The sequence below is a fragment of the Equus asinus genome, chromosome X (genome assembly GCF_041296235.1).
Source record: "Equus asinus isolate D_3611 breed Donkey chromosome X, EquAss-T2T_v2, whole genome shotgun sequence".
Lineage (NCBI taxonomy): Eukaryota > Metazoa > Chordata > Mammalia > Perissodactyla > Equidae > Equus > Equus asinus.
The window spans coordinates 4,976,219-4,991,893 of NC_091820.1; the positions used below are offsets into that span (position 1 = coordinate 4,976,219).

General features: G+C 39.9%; 1 protein-coding gene across 17 annotated transcripts in view; it reads right to left on the reverse strand.

The window, feature by feature from the left end:
• Positions 1-15,675, reverse strand: part of PNPLA4 (patatin like phospholipase domain containing 4) — a 135,136-nt gene that overhangs the window by 38,133 nt on the left and 81,328 nt on the right. The gene's annotated exons all lie outside the window — the stretch shown is intronic.

The following is a 15,675-nucleotide window of genomic DNA, read 5'->3' on the forward strand; positions in this document are numbered from 1 at the left end:
AAGCATTCTCTGCCATTTTCCTCCATTTGGGGAGACAGCAAAAGGGCAAAGGGAGTTCTTGTAATTGGTAAAAGTCTGGCTTGTGATTACAGATTTGAATATCAAAACAGTCAGTGAGAACTGCTTACAATAACCAATGTTCTGGTATACTCTTCTAGAAAACCAACTTGGGGCAAATTTATTATTTATTGGGGGTGTGTTCCCTTTTTAGATTAAACTCTGTAATCCATTGCATTTTATCCTTACTCTTTGCTCTAAAAACCCATTGGTTGGAGTGACGTCAGCATCACGGCTGAGTGAGTTGTTCCGTTTGTGTCTCCCCACTAAGTTACAAGTAAACGTACATTAACCAACAGAGGATTACCTACAAAGTACAATAGGACACCTGAGTGATCCATGTAGCCATACATCTGAAGGTGGGGGTACTGGACCCCCCAGAAGCAGTGGAAGAAGGTGAGCATATCCCTCCCCCTCCCTGGCAGCAGTGATCTAGGTCATGGGTCCTCATACAGCAGCCAGCACATGATTGTAAGAGGAGATGGAAGGGGGCGGGGGTTGTGGGATGGCAGTCAGGCCTGTATCCCAATGCTTTCACTTTTCAAGTTGCTGCCTGGCCCATGGGAGTGCCCACCATGCCGTGGTGGCACCACTCACCCACGGGAACACTCCACATTGAGTGGCATGGCTCAGCTACTGTGTGGGCAACCCCACCAAGTGCAGCAGCCCAGGAGAACTGCTCATGAGTGCAGAGTAGGCCTGCATGCACAAGAGAAAGTGCCCCTCCCCTCCCACCTAGAGCACGAGCTCAGCTGGTCCTGGCCAAGGTAGTGGTCCTGCAACAGAGCGCCTGTGTGTGTATGTGACCCTCTAAGCAGCTATGGCCAGGGGAGAATGCAGAGAAGCCCTCCTGGCACAACTTCCAGCAGACATGGCAGGTTCAGAAAACACAGCTTCAGTCCCCCTACACCCCTACCCCAAGAGGTGGCAGATGGAATCTGGGACCTAATACTATTACAAATGCCTTGGCCAAGGATAAGTTCATCAAACACCATGAAGAAGTACAGTAACACTTCAGAGTAGAAGGAAAATGACAAGTATCCAGAAACTAATCCTGAAATCACAGAAATTTACAATCTAAATGACAGAGAATTCAAAATATTTGTCATAAACTCAACGAGTTACAAGAAAACTCAGAAAGACAGTTCAATGAGCTCAGAAATAAAATTAATGAGCAGAAGGAATAGTTCTGAAAAAGAAAACCAAACAGAAATTCTGGTGATGAAGAACACAATGAATGAGATTAAAAAAACAATCTAGAATCCTTAAAAAACAGATCTGACATATGGAGGACAGAATTAGTGATTTACATGACAGAAATATAGAAATGCTTCAGGTCGAGGAGAGAGAACTAAGACCTTAAAAAAAAAATGAAGAAGTTCTTCGAGAAATATCCAACTCAACTAGGAAATGCAACACAAGGATTATAGGTATTCAAGAGGGAGAAGTGAGGGAGCAAGTAGCAGAGAGCCTGTTCAAAGAAATAACAGCTGAGAACTTCCCAAACCTGGGGAAGAAACTGGACTTACAAGTACATTAAGTCAATAGAACTCCTAATTACATCAATGCAAAAAAAATTTTTTTAAATTTAAAAAAATAAAAACCCATTTGTCCAAGGGAGGTGAGATTCTGTTACTTTTTTTCTCGGTTTCCCTGCTGCCTCCATGAGCAACACACACAAACAAGAACCACAAGTGCTATAGAGAAAAAAATGAAGGAGTAAAAGTATCAATTTAATACCATTTTGTCCTGATGGAATTGCACTGTCTTGTTATATTGAGGCAGATCCTCCCATGAATAGTGAGGGGAAATGTTCCCTCTCCTGGGATCTGGGTGGGTCTATGATGTGACTAGGGCAGAAGGATGCTGTGTGTCTCCAAAGCCTAGGTACTCAAAAGTAATAGAGCTTCTTTCTAGTGCTTGTGCATTCTCCCCTTGGGACCAGCTACCGTGCTTTGGGGGAGCCAGGGAGCCACACAGAGAGGGAACATGCTAGTGCACTGCCAACCGCCCAGCTGAGGTCCCAGGCAGTGGCCAGCATCATTCCCCGACATGTGAAGGAGTCACCCTTCAGGTGATTCGGCCCCCAGCCATCCTCCCAGCAAGCCAGCTGTCACCACATAAAACAGAAACAAGCTGTGCCCACTGAGACTGGCCCAAACTGCAAATTTGTAAAAAATAGAAAACAAATGATTGCTGTTGATTTTAGACAGTAAGTATTGGAGTCATTTGTTAGGAAGCAAAACATAACTGAAATACACATGCACCAGAACTGGAGCCACTTATTCATAAATGTATTTTTACCTTCTAACATACAAAAGCTATTCAAATGTATGGCATTGTTGCTACTCATATCCCGCTAACCCCCATTACACAGTAGGGAAAGGAGATTTAGTATAAACATCTTCCTGTGAAACCAGAACTTAAGTCATTTCTGCTGACCAGGAGCTTACGTTATTATGGGGAAAATGGAGATGAACACAAATTAGTACCATAAAAGAGTACACAGGATACTTTGCAAGTTGTTCATGCAACACTTGTGTATTGAGAACTACCGTGTGCCAGGAACATCGCTCTCTGCACTATAAATACAACAGGGATGACAAGGATTCTGTTATCAGGGATCTTAGATTCGTGTAGGCGTAGATAACTAACACACTAACAAATGAATGAGATGGTTTCACATAAACAGAAATGCAGAATGCAACCAGGTGGAGGAACTCAGGAAGCCATGACCTTAGATAGAGTAACAGGGAATTCTTCGATCAAATGGCATTTAAGCTGAGGCCTTGTGATGAAAGGTGGCTGCCATGTCAACATGAGAAGAAAGAGTGAGGGAAGCGAGTGGAAAGACTGTTTGAGGGAGACTGAGAAACAGAAAATCAGAATGTTAGGAGCAAAGGAGAAGCAGTGAAAAGAAAATCTTTTGGGTCCTTGCAGGCCATGGAAAGGTGCTCGAATTGCACCTTTCTGACAGCAATGGGAATCTGCTGGGTGGTGTTAAGCAGAAAAGTTTACTAATTATTATTATTAAAGTATATTATTATTAAAGTATAATAATTATTAATGTATATTGCTTACAAATCACTCTGACTGCTGTGTGCTGGCTGGGCCAGTCTAGAAAGGAGAGACCAGTGAGCAGGCTGCAGTCCCTCCACACTATTCGTGGATTCCGTTGCAAATTCATTTGCTCACTACGATCTATTTGTAACCCTCAAATCCATACTCACAGTACTTTCGGCATCATTCGCTGACACGTGCAGAGCTGTGACAAATTCAACATGTTATTAGCTGGGGTTGAACAAGGAAACACCCTGCCTTCTTGTTACAGCTCTCAGGTGTAATCAAGTATCCTTTTCGTGGTCTATTTAGTATCACGTTTTTCATATTTCTGTGCCTTTTGTTGGTGATGTCGATGTTGAAAATGACCCCCAAGCATAGCGCTGAAGTGCTGTGTGGTGTTCCTAAGCACAAGAAGGCTGGGGTGTGTCTTAGGGAGAAAATACATGAGTTAGATAAGTGTCTTGCAGGCATGTGTTGCAGTGCTGTTGGCTGTGAGCTCAACGTGAAAGAATCAACAAGATATATTCAGTAAGGTGTCTTTAAACAGAAACACACTTAAAACTAGATTATATACTGATCGGTTGATGAAAATGTGGTGACCAGAGGCTCACAGGAGCCTAACCCTGTATTTCCCTAGAAGCAAGGGTTCCATATTGACTAATTCAGTGTTCACTGCGACTTTATAGAACATAACTACCGCCAATAACAGAATCGACTATTTCAGTAGGTCCAGGCGGGAGACAGAGGTTGTGGGGGTGAGCAGTGGCCGAGCTTGGTCAAGTGACAGGGTTTGAGAGTGACCTGGATGTCAGGCATAAGAAATCCAGCAACATTCCCAGGTTTTGAGGCTGAGTGCAGAGCTAGGAAAGGATTCTTCCAATGGAGAAGAAGAGGGTCATGTGAGAGTTTATGAAGACGGCAGCATTGTTGAGGAAGGCAGCATTTGAACTGCACCTTGAAAGAATGGGCTAATGTATGTGAAGTTTATTTATTTATCGCATATACACGTCTTTACATGGGAATTAGGTACTCACATGGCACAGGAGACTGCAGCTCAGAAAACTTATGAGCAAATTAGAGTCATTTCCTACAGTATTTTTAAGGGATATATTTTGTTTGTACATATCAGGAACCCCAACACTTATCCACAGCATACAAATATACTAACTCAAAATAAATCACAGATGCATGAAATAAAAACGGCCCTCAGATTAAAAAAAAAAACTATGGAAATGTAATAAATGCATTTCTCTTTGTGAAACAAAAAACATAGAAATGAAGGTTCTGACACAGTAGCAAAGTCAGACTGCAGAAGATAAGGTGATTTAAGCTATCAGCCACTAGAGGAAATCTAAATAAGAGAGACCTGTTATTTTATGAATGAATAAAACACTTCCCTCCCTCCTTCCTTCTCTCTCTCCTTCCACAAAATTTTCAATATTCATTGAACTCTTCTGATGTTTCGGAGAATGCTCTAGACTCTAGGAATAGTACAGAACTTACGTTCTACTGAGGTGAGGGGCAGAGAATTATTAAGCAAAAATACAGTTCACAAGGTTATTGCTTTAAACAGGGTTAAATGGTATGAAGAAAAAAATAGAGTTACATATTACAGGTTGGAAGTGGGTAAGGGAAAGTGTGGGCAATTTTATATAAGATGGTTCGAGAAGCAAACCCAGCATAATGTTATTTATGGCTAGAAAAATAAAATTAATGGAAGTATCGTTGCATACTAGATTGTAAATTGCTGTACAATCTCTACCTCTAAATATATAGGTGTAGAGCATTTGTCCTTAACCAATATTTAGCTCTTATTTTAACAACGATTTTGTTTCCTGGAGAATGGAGACTTAGTTGAAGGCGAGTTGAGGGAAACGTCAGTTAGGAAGCGGTGGTACCTCTGGGTGTTGGGAGACACTCTGTATCACTCGCTACCTGATTCGGTGGTTTTCAATATGGTGTCCTCAGGCCACATGCATCAGAACCACTGGGGATCTTATTTAAAGGGCAGGCTCCTGAGACCTGCCTCCAGGCAATCTTGTCATTAACAAGCACAGGGGTGATTATTTGCCACCTTAAAGTGTTAACGTCACTGACTACCTGGTTGCAAATTCCAAAATTCTGGCATAAGGTTGAGGGGGACGTATTCTGGGTGCAACAGACATACCCCGTCTTTATGATAATGAGCCACACTGGACTTCATCACTTCGTTCAGGAACATCTTAGGCTCTCCAAACTCCCAAGTTCTTGCCTTTCCAGAAGTCTGAGATGTGAATGTTAAACCACAGGGCCAGAAGCTCTGGGCAGGTTTAAGCTCTGCTGATGCAGGAAAAGCCTCTTAACTTCCCAGAGTCCCAGTTTGCAGACTGGAGTGGAGGGTCAAAGGGACAGTAAATGCAAAACCATATTGTGTCCTCTCAATGCCACTGGGGTCATACAATGAGACTGTGGGTCATACACATACATCAAATGTTGATGCTGCGTTTCCATCAAGGAAAGAGGACTGAAAGTGACTGAGTGCCTACTATGTGTCAAGACTTCTTAAAATATCTCAAATTAGAATAAATTGATGAAATTCTCCCCAAAGCAGTTTAGGGATAGCATTGCTTTCTACATTCTACAGGGAGAAACAACTTGCTGAACGGAAGAACAGAAATGCAAACCCAAAGCTTGCCTTGGCCATAGTTTCAAGTGAACTCTAAAAACATTATTTATTTTTTTCTAAATTCCTTTTTTTAAAAAACTTAAGAGCATTTCATCTGCTCCTCATACGCATCAGCCAAGAAAGATTTTAATTTGGCTTTCCTTAAATAATCCATCATCCTCCCTCATACTGTTTAATAATATGTTCTAATATTACGATATCATGGCTGAGTTCTACAAATGCATTTCCTAACATATGGTGGCTTATCAGTGGCAGCAGGCTTAAAATAAACAAGAGTTACAGATACTTGTCTCAGTATTTAGCCATGTTTTTATTATTGATGACCTTAAAACTGGTAGACAACTTTTTGCCTAATCATATTTCAAGTACAGTGTTCAATGAAAAAATATATATGTTTTTAGCCATGGAAACATTAGCAACACAGAAAAGTACATATGAATAGAACTTTTGATTTTTGTAATCTAGGGAAGAAAATAGAATATACTATTTCCTATTTGGTTTCTCTGCTCAAGACACGTTAAAAATCCCACGCCAAAGATAATTCATAGTACTTAATCATATACTATCTGATGAGCCTGTCAAAGCACTGTCGTAACTCCCTCTATTGACTTATGTCTTGTGTGCTTATTATTAAAATATCTGTCTTGTGCCCGAGAGTAAGGAATCTGGCCTTATTTCTATTAATTCATTGTGATGTATGTTTTCAGAATCAACGTATTAAATAGACCTATATTGAATATTTACTAGTTTGTAATAAAACCATATTTAAATATATATGTAACACAGCATTCTGCACATAGTATATGATTTAATGGTTCAAATGTGTAGATGTGTGTGTGTGCATACATATATATACATGTATGTACATAAAACATTGTTTTTTTTTATGTAGAAGAATTTATTTTTTAAAACTATTTTATTGAGGTCATGCTGGCTAAGAACATTGTGTAAATTTCAGGTGTACGCTGTTATATATTTAATATATATATATGATTTTTAAAGTTATGCTCCACCAGGAAGCTAAAACCAGTATTTGTATGTCATCTAAAGGATTAAATTCATTTATACTGCATATATGATAATTCACTTAAAAATGTGCCATTTAAAATCAATAAACAGTCAGCACATTGCAGTCACAAAATTTAAAAGTTCTCTATAATTTTGAACATTAATTCCCTTATTACACAGCAAGCATCCACTGGAGAAAGTTTAGTACTACTGTGGTTAACTGGACAATTTTTTAAATCCAATAAAACAATAAAATAGTATCCTACAAACGAGAGAATTAATTTCTGTTAACTATTTATCTGTTTGTATAGTCCCTGGCTCATCATAAGCCAAATCAAAGCCTCATACCCTGGAGCAGAGAAGGACACATAATATACCCATCCTAATGCAATATTTACTACCTGCCTCTTCCCGGAGGAATACAGTGAGAAAATTAATGAAATCTGCTTTTATTACGGATTCATTGCATTTAAAATGGAGAAGCAACTCTGGATATTCAAGGATTTAAACTGAAAGTAGACTAGGAATTCTAAAGTCAGTTCAAGAGAAGGGACAGGTGAAGACAAAAGAAGGGGTGGTTCCTGATGGTGGTGATTTTCAAGAAAGGGGTGCCTGGGCCATGGGGACTGGGGAAGGTTTGTAACTAAGGCATAAAAACCTTCAACCTGATATATTTGGCATGAAGTCCAGGATGGCTGTGGGAAACCCAAGTCTGCTAAATACAGAGTTGTAAATTGAAGGCTGCTACCAACACGAGCCTTGAGCCCCCAAGGGCATCCTACAAAATGGGATAGCAGTCTAGACCCTTGCAGAATTGGGGCGAGGGTGAGTGGACTGCAGCTTGTCAAATGGTTTCACGTATTGATGTTGCATTCCCTTCAATGGTTGCGTTTGAAGTCTCTCCGGCAAGGCCACTGCTTTGAGAGGCTCTCCTTGTGGCCGACGATGTGCGAGTTACTGGAGTTTCCATCTCTCTGCCCAGGATTTAGCTTTACCTGAGATATTTCTCAGCAAGAGAGAGCAGCACTGGACAGAAGAGCAATAGGTTTCCATTGAAAACTTTGTTTTGTGTGCAGAGGGGAGGTGAACAGGGGCTGGAAGTTGTACAGTGTTATTTGGGTTTTATGTGAGTCCTCCAGGCTTATTGAGACTTCTGAATTTAATGTCTTTCCTGCTAAAGAATAAATGCTGAGAGGGCAAGTACTGGGTCTGCTTGTGAAACAGCACACCATCTGACATAAAAAGGCACTTGATGGATATTTGTTGGAAAAATGAATGGGAGTGAGTGAATATATTGAATGGTGGGATGGATGCATGGATGGATGGTTCATGGAGTGCGAAGGAGGGAGGAAAAAGAAGAAGTCTCTTATTACAGTCTTCGGAAGTTATTCAAAAATAAAACAGGAAAGTCCCTTCAAAGAAATACTAGATTGGATGAAGCCTCTGGTATCAGGTCTATGCTCCTTGATCCCTTGAATAAGCTGCTGGACAAGAACCTTCTCTGTACATAGAACATCAAGACAAACTCTAGACGATTTAATATCTATCTCTGTGAGGTGACTTGAGGGCCAAGAACACTCTCTGCTTAGCAATCTCTCCCTCTCTCTTTCTCTTCTTGTTTGAAATTTATCCACTTTAAATTTAGGCAAGAATGTGCTTGGTTAAAATGTAAAAGTTATAAAACCTCTTTTAAATTAGTTTATTTTATTTTGTTTTTACTACCTGACAGTGAATCTAGCAAAACACTGTATTCAACCCCATATCACAAAAATCTTAAATGTTGCACAGGGGGGATCCCTGAGGCACTTGGAACTTGATGAGAGCATTGAAGAAACAGGTTATTGGGTAGCACTGAGAGGTGAGAAAAGCTGTTGGAGATACTGTAACATTTCACCTGTATCATCTCGCCTACGACCATCCCTGATCATGGTAAAAGTCATAAATATTAATTAAATCTTCAAAATAAGGTGCATGCACAGATGGAAAAGTGAACTTCCCAGGCCAACGTCTTCAAGGAGGTCCCTAGTTACAGAGCTAAGAGAAGGAAGAACCATTACATGAAACCAAAGGAGTATTTAGAAGGATAAAAGATGATTCTGTAAAGGATGTGTCTCATCAATGAAAATTAAAATCTCTGAAGGTAGAGCAATGGGTCAGACTGACTGAAAAGAGGCCAGGAAGACAAGGAGGCTTAGGATGGAGTGGACGTGCTTGAAATGACTCTAAGACAAGTTTTGCTCCAGCAGCTAAAATGGATATTTTCCAAGTGTGAGATAATAAATGCAGGGGAAGTTTACAGCATATATTATCATGATCTAAAGGGACTGCAGTGGAAATAAAGTTTCCATTACACACGGTGGCATGAATGTATCTTTAGAGATGGGGATCAGAGAATTCTGGAACAGCCTGTCATAAAAAGTAGCACAATTTTTATCATCATAAAATAGTACCAGTAGGTGCCTTCTCCATGAAAGTTACTACAATGACCTGAAGTTGAGATGCTCTTCAATTGTCATATTCACGCACAAACTCACACCAGTGAGCTATAGGGAAACACCTGAAAGAGTCCAGACAACTGTCTATTGATGAAGGGCTTTAAATATCTCATGTTAAGATAGTGCTTACAGATTAAAATGTCTTTTCACATAGATTTACTCCTTTAAATCCCCCAACAGGTAGCAATACTTATATCAGACAAAATAGACTTTAAAACAAAAACTGTAACAAGACACAAAGACGGGCACTACATAATGATAAAGGGAACAATCCAACAAGAAAATATAACACTTGTAAATATCTATGCACCCAACAAAGCAGCACCTAAATATATAAAGCAATTATTAACAGACATAAAAGGAGAAATAGACAGTAACACAATAATAGTAGGGGACTTTAACACTCCACTTACCCCAATGGATAGATCATCCAAACAGAAGATCAATAAGGAAACACTGGCCTTAAATGACACATTAGACTAGATGGACTTAGTAGATATATATAGAACATTCCATCCAAAAACCACAGAATACACATTCTTTTCAAATGCACATGGAACATTCTCTAGGATTGATCACGTATTAGGCCACAAAACGAGTCTCAATAAATTTAAGAAGATTGAAATAATACCATGCATCATTTCTGACCACAAAGGTATGAAACTAGAAATCAACTACAGGAAGAAAACCAGAAAAGCCACAAAAATGTGGAGATTAAACAAAATGCTACTGAACAACGACTGGGTCAATGAAGAAATCAAAGGAGAAATCAAAAAATTCATGGAGACAAATGAAAATGAAAATACAATATGCCAAAATCTGTGGGGTACAGCAAAAGTGGTTCTAAGAGGGAAGTTCATAGCAATTCAGGCCTACCTCAACAAAGAAGAAAAATCCCAAATAAGCAATCTAAAAGCACATCTAAAGTTAATGGAAAAAGAAGAATAAACAAAACCCAAAATCAGCAGAAAGAAGGAAATAATAAAAATCAGAGCAGAAATAAATGAAATAGAGACTAAAAAACAATAGAAAAAATTAATGAAACCAAGAGCTGGTTCTTTGAAAAGATAAACAAAACTGACAAACCCTTAGCTAGACTCACCAACAAAAAAAGAGAGAAGGCTCAAATAAATAAAATCAGAAATGAAAGAGGAGAGATTACGATGGACACCTCAGAAATACAAAAGATAATATGAGAATACTATGAAAAGCTTTATGCCAACAAATTGGATAATCTAGAAGAAATGGATAAAAATGGATAGAAATGTTCTTAGAAACATACAACCTTTCAAAACTGGACCAAGAAGAATTAGAGAATTTGAATAGACCAATCACCAGTGAGGAGATCAAAACAGTAATCAAAAACCTCACAAAAAATAAAAGTCCAGGACCAGATGGCTTCCCTGGTGAATTCTACCAAACATTCAAAGAAGACTTAATACCTATCCTTCTCAAACTCTTCTGAAAAATTGAAGAGGAGGGGAGGCTTCCTAACTCATTCTATGAAGCCAACATTATCCTGATACCAAAACCAGACAAGGTCAACACAAAAAAAGAAAATTACAGGCCAATATCACTGATGAACATTGATGCAAAAATCCTCAACAAAATACTAGCAAATCAAATACAACAATACCTTAAAAAGATCATACACCATGATCAAGTGGGTTTCATTCCAGGGATGCAGGGATGGTTCAATATCTGCAAATCTATCAACGTGATACACCACATTAACAAAATGAAGAATGAAAATCACATGATCATCTCAATAGATGCAGAGAAAGCATTTGACAAGATACAGCACCCATTTATGATAAAAACTCTAAATAAAATGGGTATAGAAGGAAAATGCCTCAACATAATAAAGGCCATATATGACAAACCCACAGCAAATATCATTCTCGATGGAGAAAAACTGAAAGCTATCCCTCTAAGAACAGGAACCAGACAAGGACGCCCACTGTCACCACTCTTATTTAACATAGTATTGGAAGTCCTAGCCAGAGCAATCAGGCAAGAAAAAGAAATAAAAGGGATCCACAGTGGAAAAGAAGAAGTGAAACTGCCACCCTTTGCAGATGACATGATTTTATATGTAGAAAACCCTAAAGAATCCACTAAAAAACTTTTAGAAACAATAAATGAATACAGTCAAGTCGTGGGATACAAAATCAACATACAAAAATCGGTTGTGTTTCTATACACTAACGATGAAGTAGCAGAAAGAGAAATTAAGAATACAATCCCATTTACAATTGCAACAAAAAGAATAAAATACCTAGGAATAAACTTAACCAAAGAGGTGAAAGATCTATACACTGAAAACTATAAAACGTTGAAAGAAATTGAAGAAGGAACAAAGAAATGGAAAGATATTCTGTGCTCTTGGATTAGAAGAATTAACATCATTAAAATGTCCATACTTCCTAAAGAAATCTATAGATTCAACGCAATCCCTATCAAAGTTCCAACAACATTTTTCACAAAAATAGAACAAAGAATCCTAAAATTTATATGGAATATCAAAAGACCCCGAATAGCCAAACAATTCCTGAGAAAAAAGAACAAAGCTGGAGGTACCACACTCCCTGATTTCAAAATATACTACAAAGCCACAGTAATGAAAACAGCATGGTACTGGCACAAAAACAGACACACAGATCAATGGAAGAGAATCGAGAGCCCAGAAATAAACCCAGACACTTATGGACAGCTAATATTCGACAAGGGAGCCAAGAGCATACAATGGAGAAAGGAGTCTCTTCAGTAAGTGGTGTTGGGAGAACTGGACAGCCACATGCAAAGGAATGAAAGTAGACCATTACCTTACACCATGCACAAAAATCAACTCAAAATGGATTAAAGAGTTGAATGTAAGACCCGAAACCATGAAACTTCTAGAAGAAAACATAGGCAGTATGCTCTTTGACATCAGTCTTAGCAGCATATTTTCAAGTACCATGTCTGACAAGGCCAGGGAAACAAAAGAAAAAAATGAACAAATGGGACTACATCAAACTAAAAAGCTTCTGCACAGCAAAGGAAACCATCAACAAAAGGAAAAGGCAACCTAACAATTGGGAGAAGCTATTTGCAAACCATATATCTGATAAGGGGTTAACATCCAAAATATACACAGAACTCATACATCTCAACAACAAGAAAACCAACGACCCAATTAAAAAATGGGCTAAAGATCTGAACAGAGATTTCTCCAAAGAAGATATATGGATGGCCAACAGGCATATGAAAAGATGCTCAACATCATTAGCTATCAGGGAAATGCAAATCAAAACGACAATGAGGTATCACCTCACTCCCGTCAGAATGGCTATAATTAACAAGACAGGAAACAAGTGTTGGAGAGGATGTGGAGAGAAGGGAACCCTCGTACACTGCTGGTGGGAGTGCAAACTGGTGCAGCCACTATGGAAAGCAGTATGGAGTATCCTCAGAAAATTAAGAATAGATCTACCATATGATCCAGCTATCCCACTGCTGGGTATTTATCCAAAGAACTTGAAAACGCAAAGACATAAAGATGCTTGCACCCCTATGTTCATTGCAGCATTATACACAATAGCCAAGACTTGGAAGTAACCTAGATGCCCATCAAGGGACGAATGGATAAAGAAGATGTGGTATATTTACACAATGGAATACTACTCAGCCATAAGAAATGATGAAATCCTGCCATTTGTGACAACATGGATGGTCCTTGAAGGTATTATGCTGAGTGAAATAAGTCAGAGGGAGAAAGTCAAATACCATATGATCTCACTCGTAAGTAGAAGATAACAACGATGAACAAACACATAGCAGTGGAGATTGGATTGGTCGTTACCATAGGGGAAGAGGTGGGGAGGGCAAAAGGGGTGATTAGGCTCACATATGAGGGGATGGACTATAATTAGTTTTTGGATGGTGAACATGATGTAATCTACACAGAATTCGAAATATATTACAATGTACATCTGAAAGCTATATATTGTTATAATCCAACAGTACTGCAATTAAAAAGTAATAATAAAAAATTTTTTAAAAATTAAAAAAAATAAATCCCCCAACATTATGTGTGCCCGGTGCCAATCCCATTTTACAAGGAGAAGATCTAGAGTCAGAGAGGCTGAGAGACTTACCTAATAAAGGGCAGAGTTGTCTTTATGTCAACTATGTCAAGCGCCATTTATGTCTTTTGACTCCATATTGAGCGCCCTTTCTCCTTTTCTATAACTGTGGAAAGACAGAAGCTATATCCCAAAATGTCTTCTGTAAAATCAGTCCCGCAAGGTGCACTTACATATGTATCCCAGAAGTGAAAGTGCAACCGTGGAAATTAACTTTTCTGTTCTCCAGCTGTCCCATCTACAAAACACTAATAAGAAGAAAAACACCTCTGCTATCGGGTGCTATGAGAATTAAGTAAATGAACACACGTACCCTTTCTAGAAGAGTGCTTGGCAAACACAAGCACACAGCGGATGTCTGCTATTATTGCTGTTGTCGATATTGTATCATTACGGTTGAGATGAAAAGTACACATTTCCTTCGGGGAAGCCACTTGCTCACTTGAGAGGCCTCTCCAATCAGTAATGAAGAGTTCTGTTGGCTCTCATTGAAGCAGGCAAATATTCGAATTGGTGAGCGGGGATGAAAGTCCACTTAACCTGCCTGCCCCTGACCTCATGCTCTCAGGCTCTCCTCCATCAGCAGCAAATACACACATGCTCACACTCTCTCACACACTCTCTCACACACATTCATTCACACACTTATACCCACATTCACACACATTCGCGCACACACACTCACCACCACAGACCAGGAGGGATACGTACTACAGCCAGGGACACCATCCTCTTGGCAACACTGGAAAGGAAGCAGGAGGTCCTCTCAGCTCTGCCAGGACTATTCCTTCAGAGCCACACTTTGGCAGTGCAGCATTTGGTGCATCCACTTGGAGGGCATCATGCCCTGAGAACCACTTTTCCTGTTGGCATCTCATCAACATGGTGTCAGTAATCTCTTAACAGGGAATTGGGTAAAGAGTATTCAGATAAATGACCACTTACAGGTTCTGAGTGAGTGAGTAAATGTTGGTATTAGCTTAGGATGGCCAATAGAAACTGCTGGCAGATTGGCAGGGGCCAGGATGAAGGATGTGGGGGAGTAGGCTGCTGGCCATAGCAGCCACCTCACAATAGCCTCTGACCTCACAGAGAGGGCAGTGTCAACAAGGGTAAAACTGCACCATAGCAACATGGGCTCCTCTAACTCTGCTTTGCTGCCTTCCTACTTGCCTGCTTCTTGAAGGCACCAAGGAATGGATTCATATATTAACTCAATAAATATTTAAAGAATGCCTGTTGGCTGCTAAGCAGTTTTAGTTGCTGGAAAGAGAATAGCGAGGAAGATCCACCAGACTCCTTTTCACCTGGGGCTGACATTTGAATGGATGTGGCACAGATACTACACAAACACAAAAACAAATGAGAGAATGATGGTTGAAATTAGGGACAATGAAGGAGGGTAATGGAGAAGGTCAGCTGCTGTGAAGAAAGTGAAAGAGAGCAATGGACTAGGGGGTCATTGTGGGCAGGCATGGCTACTTCAGTTCACAGCTGTGACATTTGAACCGAGAATTGAATGATTAGAAGGAACCAACCATGAAAAAGAAATGTAGGGAGTGTGTATTTCTGGCAGGAGGACCAGGAACGGCCACAGTGCTGAGGTAAAGAGTTTGGGAGGCTCCAGAAAGGTCCAGAGTGTCCACAGCATAATGAACGAGAGGAGAGAATGTTGTAGGAGTTGTGCTCAGAGAGGTAGAGAGACGCTGGTTCGGTTAGCGCAGTGCCATGGGGAGAAGTTGGGTTTTATTCAAATCAGGAATGGAAAGCCACTGGAGGGTTAATAGCAGACCCATAAAATGACCCGATTTATAATCTTATAGGATCATTCTGGCTGCTGAGTGGAAGGTGGACTGGAGGTGGGGCCATTGTGAGGGAAGCAGCAGGACCCAAGGGGCCAGGCACAGTCACTCAGACAAGAGTGCAATAGGTGGACCTGGCAAGAAGCCACTGGATTCATAATCCATTGAGGAGATACCGATGAAAACTTGCTCTTGGATGGGATAAAGGATGTGAGTAGATTATTTGGAGAAGTACTCCTCCAAAAGAAGTATACAATAAAATACAAGTAACTGAACACCTTATAAAACCCAGTCCTAAGCTATAGCCAGCATCAGGGCTCACAACTCCAAGTGGAACCATCATCACCCCTCACCCCCCATGAAAGGCCTTAAATCTGAAACATCACTACTGAATAGGATAAAGCATGGGGGCTATTCAAAGAGAAACTTATCCTGGGAATGTTTCATATCATGCTTTG